Raw genomic sequence first — 13500 nt, forward strand, 5'->3', positions numbered from 1 at the left:
CTAAATAACACCATACCAGTGGTCGTGGGATGGCACGATCATAGTGGCATTGGTTCCGCGCATTCACGAGGATAGCTCTTTTGTATTTTCCATTGTTGCACCAGGGTCATTAGTTTGTAAGCACGAAAGATTTCTTCGTGCAAATATAAAACATTATCTTAGCCGCATCACGCAAAGGTTTATAAAATAGAGTTTGTGAGCCTGCGACGTCGCGCACTCCGTGACTGTGTTAAATTCATAAACTTTGCTTTTTGGAATAAATGTCACTTTAACGTTGGTATTTAATTTTTACAATATTGTTATCTTATCGTGCGATCCATATGTTTTTAATACAAAATATTAATTATCCCATAGCAACGCACAGGCACGCTACCTAGTAGAACTAGAGTCGAGGGGACACATACGTGATGGTGTTGCCGCGTTTTGACTTCTGAATCGCTAGATACTGGACTGAGGGATGTGAGGTGGGGGCCATGCTTTTGGGGGCCCTGTTTGGTAGCCCATCTCGCACCTGCCTATGGACCGGCCTGGCCTATTGATTAACAGAAGTGGGCACACCTAGTGACCACCTTCATACATAGCCAGGAGGCTCTAGAAAAATATCCCTCTCTTAAAATCATTTATGAAGGCAGACATCCTAAGACGACCATATCCAAAAATCATCGTTCACAGAGGCCATCGTCGTAGAATGTCCATTCTGTAAATTGATTTTCAGAGGCAAGCACCTTAAGATGTTTATCTCTGAAAATCGCTACTAACAAAGATGGCTATTCTAAGTGTCTATCTCTAAAAACCGGTTTTTAGAGGCAGACATACTAGATGTCCGTCTTTATAAATAGTTAAATCCAAAAACCATAACTTTTTCATATGAAATTGAATGAAGGCAAACTTTACACTAAAATTGTACCACTCACACGATGTACAACTTTGTAGTTTGATTTTTTTTATTTGAAGTTGTTTAGAGTCCCATAATATTGTTTTATATTCACGGATTTTGAAATATGAAATTTAAAATTTTGAAACAACCTTGGATGTTGACATGATCAATGCTAAAGTTGTAGTTCTCAATACAATCTAGAACTCTGTAGATGAAAAGTTTTTGATTTGAAGTCATTTAGATTACCAAATATGTGTCCTAAGTTCATAGATTTTAAAATTTAAAATTTAGTGTTCCTAAGTGACCTTGAATTTTTACACGGTTAATACCAAAGTTGTAGTGGCCAACCTGACTACATGTTTGTTGTTGATAAGTTTTTTGTTTGAAGTTTTTTAGCGTATGAAATATTTGTTTAAAATTCACATACTTTGAGATCCAAATTTTTGAACTTTTCAAACAATCTTGGATGAAGACAGACCATATACCAAAGTTGTAGTGCTTGACAAAGATTTAAAGCTTTGCATTTCAACTGTTTTCATTCGTGTTCATTTAGTAGCCAAAATGTTCAATACACGGTTACAAAATATTGATATGAAAAGATAGAATCCTATATATACTCACAAGTGCTTTTGTGGTGTAGTAGTGTGGAGTTAGTGTTGGGTGGCAGGTCACAACTTTGAGTCCTGAATAGCACCTTGGGTTTTTTTTGGAAACCATTTGGAGACGGGCTTGGGTTTACAATGATGCTTTGCCGGAGGTGGACGCCAAATGACTGCCTCCAAAAATAGTTTCTCTAGTAGTGGCCCCTGTAGTGGCACTGATGTCTACATGTCAAAGTGGTAGTCATAGTAGACTCGTGGTAATCTGGCATGGATGGGCAGCGGATGGCTTCTGGTCTTTAGATCGATCCCGGCCGTGCCTACCTTTCTAGACTTCGTCCTCGTCGGTGGAGGAGTCGTTGTTGGGAAGCTTGAAGTAACCGTCCAACATGCTTGAAGTTGGAACTTGGAAGAAGGGGATGAACAAAGGAAGAAGAGTGGTTTTAGACTGCAGGGGCATGATGAATATGTAGAGTATTGGGTGAGACTCATCGGCTTCTCCCGGTGAAAGTAATGATGATGAAACAACGTTGGTAGTCAGGACATATAACACCCTAAAATTTGCTCTTTTCAAAAAAGATATAAATAGATTTAATTTTGTATTTTGTGCACCTGAAATATAGGAAAATAAAAAATTTCATAGGGTATAGCAACATGGTTGTGCACACGTGCCGGTGCATTTGATTTATATGGTTGAGTGGTTTTGAATCAAGATTCAAAATGGTTTAAATTGCTTTTGGAAATAAATTTAAAATAGCTTTGAAGTAAAAGAAAAGAAGGAAAAAGAAAATTTGAAAATAAAAGAATTTAAAAAGGTTGTAAAATTTATTTTTGAGAACTTACCAAAATTTCTCATTTTTAATTAAGTTAAAAAGTGTATTTGAAACCCTATTCAAATTTGATTCGATTCATATTTGAATTCGGTTTGAAAATGAAAAAGGAAAATAGAAAAGTATTTTTCAATACTCTCCCCTCTCTCCTCCTATTCGGCCCAAAGCCAGCTGCTGGCCTGCCTGTTTTTTTCCTCGGGCCACAGGCCCACTCCTCCCTTCTCTCCGGTTGGCAGCAGGCCCAACGCGCTCGCCCTTTAGCCCAACTCCGGCCCAGCCAAAGCACAGGTGCGCCCCTCTTCTTTTCCTCTTTGTGTTCACTGCCATGTGGGACCCACACGTCAGCACCTTCTCCTACCTTAGGTCCGATTGGGACTCTGCTTGAGTTGGACGCCATCGAGAGCCCCATGCCGAGCCACCACCCGAGCTCTATCACAAGCCATCGCATTGCTCGAAACCTAGCTCACCACCGCCGCATGCGACTCCGCTGCTGCCGCGCCCCATCGTTGATCAGAGTCGCATTCTAGTCTTCGTCGCGAGGTAATGAAGCTCCAAGTGCCTTATCTTGCTCTCTCTCGCTTCCTGTCGACTGCGCGTCACTGCCGAAACATCACCGGCCGCCAAACCGAGCTACCACGCCCACTCTCGCTGCCTCGGTTTCAATTGATACCCTAGATGGATCTGCTGTGTTCCCCTCTCCCTTCCTGTGCTTTTCCCGAACCAATCCATGGCCTTTAGGGCCATTTTCATGAACACCGGTGAGCTCTCTCATCGTCGGCGATGTCAACCATCGCCCTGACCACTATTCTGGCCAGCAACACCCTTCCTTCCCTCTCCACTTCTAATCAGGGTTGTTTACATCTAATCTAATGGTCCAGGTCAACCGGTAGCCATTTACCATGGCCTTTTTGCAGAAAACCCCCTCCACCTTTTTGAGTATAAACTCGTCATCCCTGATTTTACTCTAAAGAGCCCCTGTCCTTTCTTCTATTCATACGCGCAGTCCCTCCGTCGTTTTAAAATCAGAATTTGATTTATTTTATTTTAAAAATCAAGTTCCACTTATTTATAGTTTTGCCACTACCTTCATTAGGCTGTATCTTCTCCGTTTTAACTCCGTTTTGACCCGTTCAACTTGTGTTAGGTTCGTAAGTCTATAATCTACATGTTCATACTACTGTTAGATATGTTTTCTACTTTTAAAATTTGAGGTTAGATTTAATCTATTATTTTATTAAAGGAAATCTTATTTAAATCATACCTTCTATGTTTTAGCTCTGATTTGACCTGTTTAAGTTGCGCTAGATTCATTGCAATGAGATCTACGTGTTAGTAAAAATGTTTATCATATCACTATTTTTGGAATTTCATGGCTTAAACTCTAATTTGAATAATAATTATGCAACTAGATTTTATAAATGAAATATGCTTTGTTTTACTTTGTTTTATAATTCAACTCTAAATTTGACTTAATTCAATTTATATTATTTATAAAATATCTTATATATATATGATTTTATATAGTTAAAATAAATAAAGCATGTAGTTTCTTTTTGAAACAGATCTATCAGTAGATGTATCTTTTTCGTTATAGCTCTGATTAGAGTGCTTTTCATGTCTGTGTGTTCGTAGCGAGACGTAGATTCATTTTACAAACTTTTCATCTCGATTTTATGTTTGGTGTACTGTTCTAATTTAGATCTATTGTTTGCTTCATGTATGATTGCATGTATGCTTGTGTGGTGCTTTATGATCATGTCCAGTTGGTGAGAAGTATGTTGGTGAAATAGAAGAAGTTGGTGATCCAGAAGAAATCTTTTGAAGGTTATAATTCAATAGAAGAAGGATATGAGTTTAAGGCAAGTATAGCATTGATCTTCCTTGTTGTCCTATATACCTTTAATCATTTAATTCATAATGCATGTGTCTACCTTGACTACCACTAAGGATTTCCTAACACCGTGTACCTTGTTCCTTGTTACCTATGGGTTATTACATTGGGTAGTATGATGCTAGTGCTCAACTAAAGCCACGATCTTGTAACTTGATTAATGGAATATGCAAGAAACATCAAAAGATGATTTTTAGCAACATGGAATAAGGGGGCTAGAGCATTGGGCTATTTTATAGTGCTCTAGATTCCTCTCCCTAAGGACTTATCTGTAAGTGATCATCCATGACTTATAGTACAACTGTGAGGGCTATATGGCTCTAGCTTTAGCTTAGTATGAGAACTTTTTCTAGCTTGTTAGTGATTACCCTTATTGGTGTAAGAATGGCTTGACGAATCGGGTATAGTGTGGCCTCTGTCCCCTTGTGTATAGGCTGTGTGTCATTGTGCCATCGGGAAGGGGGGCTCTACATCTATTTGTCAAGTGAATCTAATGGCCCAAACTTGTTAGATGAACATTTGAAAGGCTTCACAGTGAACCCTACCGACCTTCCTTGGTAGTGGGTTAAGAGGCTACGACGAAAGGGTAAATCACGACTCACAGTGAAAAGTGTACAACCTCTGTAGAGTGTAAAACTTATATATCCGCCGTGGTCACGGTCACGAGCGGTCTTGGAATATACAGAATAGATGATGAACACTAATGATATTGATGATGTAGATGCTCACTAATGATTACTGTTTATGCTATTCATTATTCATGTTTATCTAATCATGTGTTTATATGGGTTTGTGATAAACTTGTTGCTACTCCTATTCTAAAATTGTGACAATTAAAAGTTAATCGCAGCTATACTAGTGTTAGCCTTTTGAGCCTCATGGAGCTCATGTTATATTTGTTGAGTACGACATGTACTTACACTTGCTTTATTTTTCACATATTTGGATAAAAATCCTAGATGGGTACCAGATTGCTAGAGTTTGGAGGAATTAGGCTTGTGATCAACCAGTTAGTTGTCCCTGTGAAATTGGAGTCTTCACCAGAAGATCGGAGTTGTCTTTCTGCTGTTTGCTATATAAGGTTATATCCTTTATACTAATTACGTTATATATTAAGCATTGTCTTTCAATAATACCCTTATTTGTAGCTATATGTGAGATTCGACTTCCGAGGCTCACATATGGTTTGTATCTGGTTTTGTTCTTAAAACCGGGTGCTACAGGACAATACTAAACAATCACAAAGACTATTGACCGTCAATTGCCCATTGGTCGTTTAGGGCTAGTGGCCATAAGGGCTATCACAGACGGCTTGGTGTATACTCCCGCGGAGATACGGACCCTAAAGATCACTACCAGATCCAAGGGTCACTAGTGGTGATAGAACTTTTCACCACCTGTTTAATTGATCTCCACACCGTGCCGCCCTTCTAACTCGGTGTGAAACAATTTCACCGTCGGTTATGTAATAACTGGCTCTGATAAGAGTGCTATAGTAGTGATACTACTCCTATGAGTACCTTGAAAGACTAAGCCGACAAATCTCGAGGTTGACGAGGCCACCACATACATCTCGCTATCGACTGACACGTTGCCTACCACTAAAAGAAAAATATCATTAAATTATAAAATAAATTTAGAAAAATATGAGCACCATGTTAAATCTTGGACCTAGGTAGGCAGGTTCAACCACAAGGTATCCAACTAGATAAGCTGGCTCTATTTGTTTTTTCACAGATTTCGAACGACTATGTCTCTTGAAAAAATAGGTCGGGTAGAAAGACCGAATGATGAACCTGTAACTACAAATTGCATTGGAACAAATAGGTTGTCCAGAGCTAGATTAACCTAATGCAAACACCCAGCTAGGGTGGCTAGCCAGAGGGACAGCTTTTTCTTCTGCTTCCACGGTGAAAAAAAAAACGTTTTCTAAAAGTAGGGACGAAAGAAGAATATAAAAAACTCGTTTACTGCAAACTGTTTTCACGTAAAAGTGATACTATTTATGACCCTTTTTCAACCTTATATCCACCAATATATAAAATCTGGCTTTCCTATTTATTTCTCTCAGCATTGTGCTGCAACCACCACTAATAAATAACTAAATTGAGAAACAATGATATCATTTTCGACGGTGTCCATCCCTAGCTAAAAACATCTGTATACACGTGGCTTGCCCATCTTTCCTAGTGAAAACTAAAACCAGCGGCTAAAAACCATGTGTGTGTAAGCGGTTGTTTTTACCTCGCTATCTATCCTACATCCACCCAGTGGCGAATCTAGGATTAGTTCAGGGGATGCCGTCTAAAATTTTTCATATACAAATTCGGTAAAGCCATCTGGCAATTTGGTAACAATTGAATTTTTTTCCTTCTAATACAATGATACGCATACTTATGCGTATTTGAGAAAAACAGATGAATTTTTTAATATAATTAGGAACATTTGCAATAAAAATAACAAGATAAATGTTAAATTCAAAGATTAAGTTAAAAACATCCACACATTACAATATAAATAATTCAAACACCATATTGGTACTTTAAAATATAGCCATAAAAGAGAGTAAGAGACTCACAATCAAATGAAGGATTTAAAACAGCAGTAGCCGTCACCTTCTTTATGCATCCTTCTGAAAAAGAGATGCAATGTCCCTGCTCTTTGAACAGATTCTACAAAATACAATGCCAAATAATTAAAACAAATTCTTCTCATACAAATCGAATTTTCACATGCAACTAGACAAATACTGACATGATATCGGTTTCGATTGTCTCTGATGTCGGGGGAAATCCCCAATATTTCATTGCACCTGCGCGAGTGATGATTTTATGATATTAGCAAATAGCAATGAAATTAAGTAGACAAAATTTTTCTATGAGAAGACGAAGAGTGGAAGATACTTGAAGAGAGAAAGAAATAAATCTCACCTAAGCGAATCTAAGATAGTGAGTAGCAACTACGGAGTCGATGAGGTTTCATACCGGCGTGTGGCACGCGGCCTCCAGCGGCGGTGTGGACGATCCGATGAGGATGAGGATTAGGGCATCAGCGGTCAGGCGGCCCAGCGATGTGTTGTGCGCGTCTGTACGACAAGATCGAAGGGGAACGTGTCCAGGGCTGTGGCTGCATGGCCTCGTGGGCCGCGTGGGCCTCCGCCACGTGGTCACGATCACACCCACTAGGGGTGAACGGTCACGTTGCATGTGGCCCGTTGGGTGCTGGGCGTCCATGTAAGTGTTCGTTTCTTTTCTTTTATTTCAAAAATACACGTATATATACCGTAAAAGTTTTTGGGATCGCAGGGTATGCCGGTGCATACCCGGCATACCCTATAGATCCGCCCCTGCATCCACCCACCACCTTCAACCTCGATCCATCATCTATTATTAGCTGCAGTACCCGCTCTCGAACTTGCACTGTGCATGCTGCGCACTTTTTCCACACAAACATTGAAGGTGGATGCTGTCGTATTCTTGAATTTTTCCAGGTTTCTAGGAGGCTTTTATTTGCAGGTGGATCTATCGGATGGTGGAGCGGAGGCACGGTCGAGCTTATCCATGTGACGAGCAATTAAGCGAGAACCGGGTCGGCCGGCCTGGACACGATCGACTGCGATCGATCGAGATGGCAAAGCGCAGCGAAGGCGCACACACAGGAACCAAGCTTCCTTTTCCTTTTCCTTTCCTTTGTGCTGCTCCACAGTGAGTCAGTGACCAGCAAGCCACAATAAGCAGGCTATATATCTACATCAATGAACGTCGAGCGTCTTCAAGAAGCTCCGATACAAGTAATGAACTGCATACTTCCACACTGAGCTCCTTGCCGGGTCGCATGCATGTGCGCGCGTTCCACATACAATGACTAGTCTTCGCTCGCCGTTGAAGCCGCGATTGGAAATTTTCTGTTGACCGGTACAATAAATAATTCAAAGGCATGTATATATGCAAGCATCGAATAACCCTGTCTGTCTGTAGGTGTATTTATCTATATCTAAAGAGATATAGATATAGATATATATCCATGGAAATATTAGCGTGCAACGGGGTGTAGCTGTGCACCCTATGTTCCAACAGTAATCCAAACATGTTTCAATAGTAATAAGTGCATAGTGTTGCATGTGTTTTAAAGGTGTTTCACAGCGGATATTACAATTATTTTATCTAAATGTTGTAAGTGTTTCAAGCGAGATGTTGCAGAGGGTGTTTCAAGTAGATGTTATAGGTGTTTCATCTGCATGTTTAAGTGTTCCTAGCGGATATTGCAATTATTTTGTCTGGATATTGCAAAGGGTGCGTAGCTACACCCCGTCCTAGAAAATCTACACTCATATATATAGATATAGATATACTAGAGCTTGCTTCCATGGTTTGTTCTCGATATCATCCATGGTGTGGGAATGTGGGATCAAAGGGGATTAATTACCTATTGCTGTTGCTTCATCACCCAACATTGTATCCCTTATCTCTAGTCAAGATAGAGACAATATGGCCGGAGCTGCTAGCTGTCTTTAATGTGCTATTGCACCCACTAGATGCATGGAAGGCAGTTGAGCTATACCGGCACATCACGACTTCAATTCCTGAAGGCAACAGCGAAAAACTAGGTAATTCGTGTAAATAAAAGCCTGATGAAGCCATTTGAATTTTCATTATTCCGGCGGCAAGTTTTGATCTAGCCTGCATCATCAACTTTAATTGCAAGTATGTATGCATATATGCTATACTAGTCCATCAACCCGTGCTCTTGCACGGGCTATAATTTTAAAGATGTACGATTAATATATTTTATTTGATTAATAAAAAAATATTTATATTAAATTGTATGTGTTTATTTGTTATTTTCTACAAAATTGACATAATAGATACTTTGTTGTCTGTATCTAATGATCGTAAACATATTAAATTTTTTTTGCAAGGGACTGAATTGTATAGTTTGTATGCATATTCATACTTTTACTTTGCATGGCACCTTGTATATTTAATGTGCAATTAGTTTGAAATCTTTCCATTAACCATGGTGACCTTTGTTGCATCACATATATTAAGTCATGAATCTGAGTTTTGATTTTTTTTAATTTTATTTTTATTTGACTGCTATAGAATTTTTTCCTCAAGTAAAAACTCTTGTGCTTATTGTATCTTTTACTAACTCACATTTTGGACTGTTTTAAAATAAGCATTTTAGGTCGTATAGTATATTCCTAATTAAATACTACAATAGCATATGCAATCATTTGAAACATGCTCCAGGTCACTTAATTAAGATAAGTGATAGAGCTTGAAATGAGATCTCTAATGGGGCTAGCAGTGCACTAACCTCAAGAGAATTTTAAATCCTTAAGCCTTATAATGATCAAATTACTCTAGAGTAATATTAAAGGGCAAAAAAATATAGTCATCACTAGTCTCCCACAATTCTTAAGATGATTTAATTTTCCGATCATGGAATTATACGTGCAATTATGGTTATACTATCAATATAGATGTGTCAAACATTTAGTTAAAATATATAAATATAGATAAAGTAACAATCTATATAAGTTATGTCATGGTTACTAATATGGTTTTAGAAAATTTTGTTAACACCATTAGTATATGAGTTGTTAATGAAATATGTTGCTGATGAAACATGACATATATATTTATCACTCATACATGCTGACACAATGTGTATGCTTACATTAGTTAAATCTTAATATAGTAATATTGATAGAAGTGGGCAATGTACAAACATCTACGTGCTCTATGGTTATTTAAACAATTTTTCATAGAAGATATAGATTATCTTTTAGATGTAGAATTGAGAGCATATTTAATTTTCTTAGTAATGAGATGAGAATTGGGTTACATAAATTATTTATTGTAATAGGAGTACATGGGTAATTAGATGATAATTTAGGTCTACTTTAAATCATGTTTCTTAATGGCATATGTTTGTAGTTTAAATATAGAGTCATGAGTTATTTTTTGTTGTTTTATGTAATAGCAGAAGTGGGTAATTATTTAGAAAATAAAATTGATCCAATAGCTATCATTATCAATGGTGATTTGGTTATACCAAATTGATGGTTAAATGTTTCACATTTTTGTGAGAAATTTCTAAGATCTATCTTTTATTTTCCTATGGTGTCTCGTGAGGATTAAAGTGGAGGCTCCATTAAGGACCTCTAGTTAGCATTTCTAGTATTTATATTTTTTGCAGCATGGCCTGCATTTAGTTTAAACCTAACCATAAAATATATAAACTCTTATTGCTTCCATTTCACAAATTATAATTTAGCTTTCGACTTGTAACCTAGTTGTACAATTCTTTCCACGTGTTAAGTAGAAACTCTAGTGTTTTTTATTTTTTATTCAAAAATTTTTTATTAAAAAGAGTTTAGGTCTTAGTAACATTGTTTTTCGCATGTTAATTAAGTTGAAACTCAGATTGCACCCTAGCACCGAACTTGTTGAATTGTTATATCACAGAATTATATGTGTGTAGTATTATTTTATATATCATAGAGTTGTAAAAATTAAATTTCCAATATTGATATGACATAATAATGTTTTAGTTAAAATGTATAAAGTTATTTAAAAATAACTTATGAAATTCATGATTATGGAGTATTAATATTATTCAAAGGGAATTGCCGGTGTTATGTTATTGCTATGTGGTTCGTTAATTAAACATTTTCCATGCTTATAAGCTATTAAAATAAATATTTATCCTAATGTATATATGTCTACTTAGTATACATGGTCAAACATAGCTTTTTGGTTATTTAATTTCACATAGAAGTTTGTAATTAAAAATATATCTATCTCGTATATACATGATCAAACCTAGCATTGTGAGTGATTACTTAATTTTATATTTCTAGAAGTTTGTAACGTAGAAATATATATGTCTCATACTTTATGAATATAGATTTTTTAATAGCGTATATTAGTATTTGCGTATAGATTTGAGAGAGGTGGATAATTTAGATGGAATGTGAGGGGGTTATTATGAACTATGTTTCATAATAACAAAATGGGTAATTTAGATACAAATTTATGGGGTTATTCTGAATTATTTTTCATAATGATAAGTGTGGGTGATTTATATACAAATTTAGGGGGTTATTTTCAATTATCTTTCTTAATGGCAGATGTGGATAATTTATATGCACAATTAGGAGGTTACTTTAAGTATTTTTCATAATAGTAGAGGTGGGTAATTTTTTTATAAATTACAATAGATCTAATGGCTATTATCGAAGATAATGATTAGAGTCTATCAAATTAAAGGCCAGATGTTTCTGATTTTTGTGAGAATATCTAGGATTTATCTTTTTTCCTAGCGCGTCTGGTGAGAGTTAATATGTGCCTCCGTTGGGGCCTCTAATTAGTAATAGTAAGATAAGATGCCCAACATAATTATTGAAGCAAGCAAACAATGCAATCAACACATATTATACCCTTCATTTCAAATTGCAAGTTGTTTTTTCTACATACATAGCAATTACTATGTATATATACATAATATATATCGAGGTACGTAGAAAAATGTATGTACCAAAATTAAAAGCCAGAATGACTTACAATTTAGAACGTATGGAGTATTGTTGAATTTAAGTTATCCGATGATATTATATTCGTGCTTAAGAACGCGATCACGTTCTCCCCCAACAAGACACTAGCCAGTGGAGGACTTAGTTCGTTTGGTCCACTGCTATGATCGTCTGGCCATGCATGATAATGAAGCTTCTTATTATATACATAAACTCTCGTCCCCCATGTATCCAATAAGGCAATAATAATATTTATGATTTCAAATAAGTATCATTAGGTTCTTCATTAATTATATTTTTATAGTATGTTTATTTGATATTATAAATCTTTATAATTTTAGTCAAACTTAAGATCCTTAAACTCTAAAAAATTAGAATGACTTATAATTTGGGATACGGAGAGTACGTGTTGGATATAATATGGGCTTAGCCCATATAATATTTAATGAATCAAATAAAACTCTATGGTACGTAACATTAAGTGTTGCATGGTTTAATATCATACGGGATTTTGACTGAATGCTGACTCAGCTTATATGGTTGGAAATTATTCATCTAAATTGAGAAGCTGAGAAAAGGATAAAGGCGTGCCACACGCGTGCGCGCAACGCCGCCGCTGGCCGGGCCGTGGACGTGGTAGGCAGGCGGCGAGCGGGCGTGGCAAGTCTTTTGCCACTTAATCCACATAATAACGGGAGTTACTCCCCTTGGTGGAGGCGAACTGATTACGCCTGTTACTGTCTCTTCCACTTCCGTCTCTCCGTCTCCGTCTCCGTCTCCTAGGATTCTCCACTGCCTCTCTTCTCCCTGTCCATATATCCGATTCCTCCATCAGTCCAGAACAAGTCCTTCCGTAACTACTCCCTGAGATAACCACACTTCTGCAGCCTTCTGGTTTCTCCGTCCCGTACCTCTGCGCGCACGGAGTAGCGGGAGAGCAGGTGCCTCCGAAACCCTCGTCCGCCAGAGAACCTTGCACGGGGTGCACAGCGATTAGGTTTTTGGGGAGCGATCTGCGACTGCTCGTCCATACATCTTCTTCTCGGTGATTGCCTGCGGAACGTCAAGACGTCTTCTTCCTGGTGGTCCGTTCGTGGCACTGCACTACGAACATCTCCCTGCATCGACTGTGATCCGCGACTTCGAGCAACGCACTATGTCAACTAGTGCGAATGGAGCCTCCGATGCCCTCGGCATGGGACCCTCCGTTGGGTACAGTCTAATCTCTATGATTTCTGTACTTTGTGTTTTTACTGTATTCACCAGTATGTCATTTCTGCATGCTGTAGTGTTGATAAGAAATATACACATGCACATATATATGGTCACAAACCTACTGATGTTATTTTTCTAGATTAAACTGATAATGAAATTTCCTAAATTCCTAACAATCTAAAAACCTAATGTTAGGCAATTTTCTGTTAGTGGTTTTGCTACTGCTTTGAAGGCAAGTAATTTTGATAGCAAGAATTTCATAATATGGCATGCCAAGATGGTATTGTGGTTGACTGCGATGAACTGCTATCACGCCGCATAGGGGAAGCCTAAACAGTTTACTCCTGAGGGGAGCAAAAGTTCTTGGTTGTCGATAACCTGTTTCGAGGCGTCGTGATTAGTGCACTTCATCCTAAGTATGAGAAAAACTATATATCTTGCACATCAGGTAAAGAGTTATGGGATGCTCTTGAGGCAAAGTTTGGGGTTTCTGATGCTGGCAGTGAGCTGTACCTTATGGAGCAGCTATATGACTATAAAATGGTTGA

The sequence above is a fragment of the Miscanthus floridulus genome, chromosome 7 (genome assembly GCF_019320115.1).
Source record: "Miscanthus floridulus cultivar M001 chromosome 7, ASM1932011v1, whole genome shotgun sequence".
NCBI classification, from domain to species: domain Eukaryota; kingdom Viridiplantae; phylum Streptophyta; class Magnoliopsida; order Poales; family Poaceae; genus Miscanthus; species Miscanthus floridulus.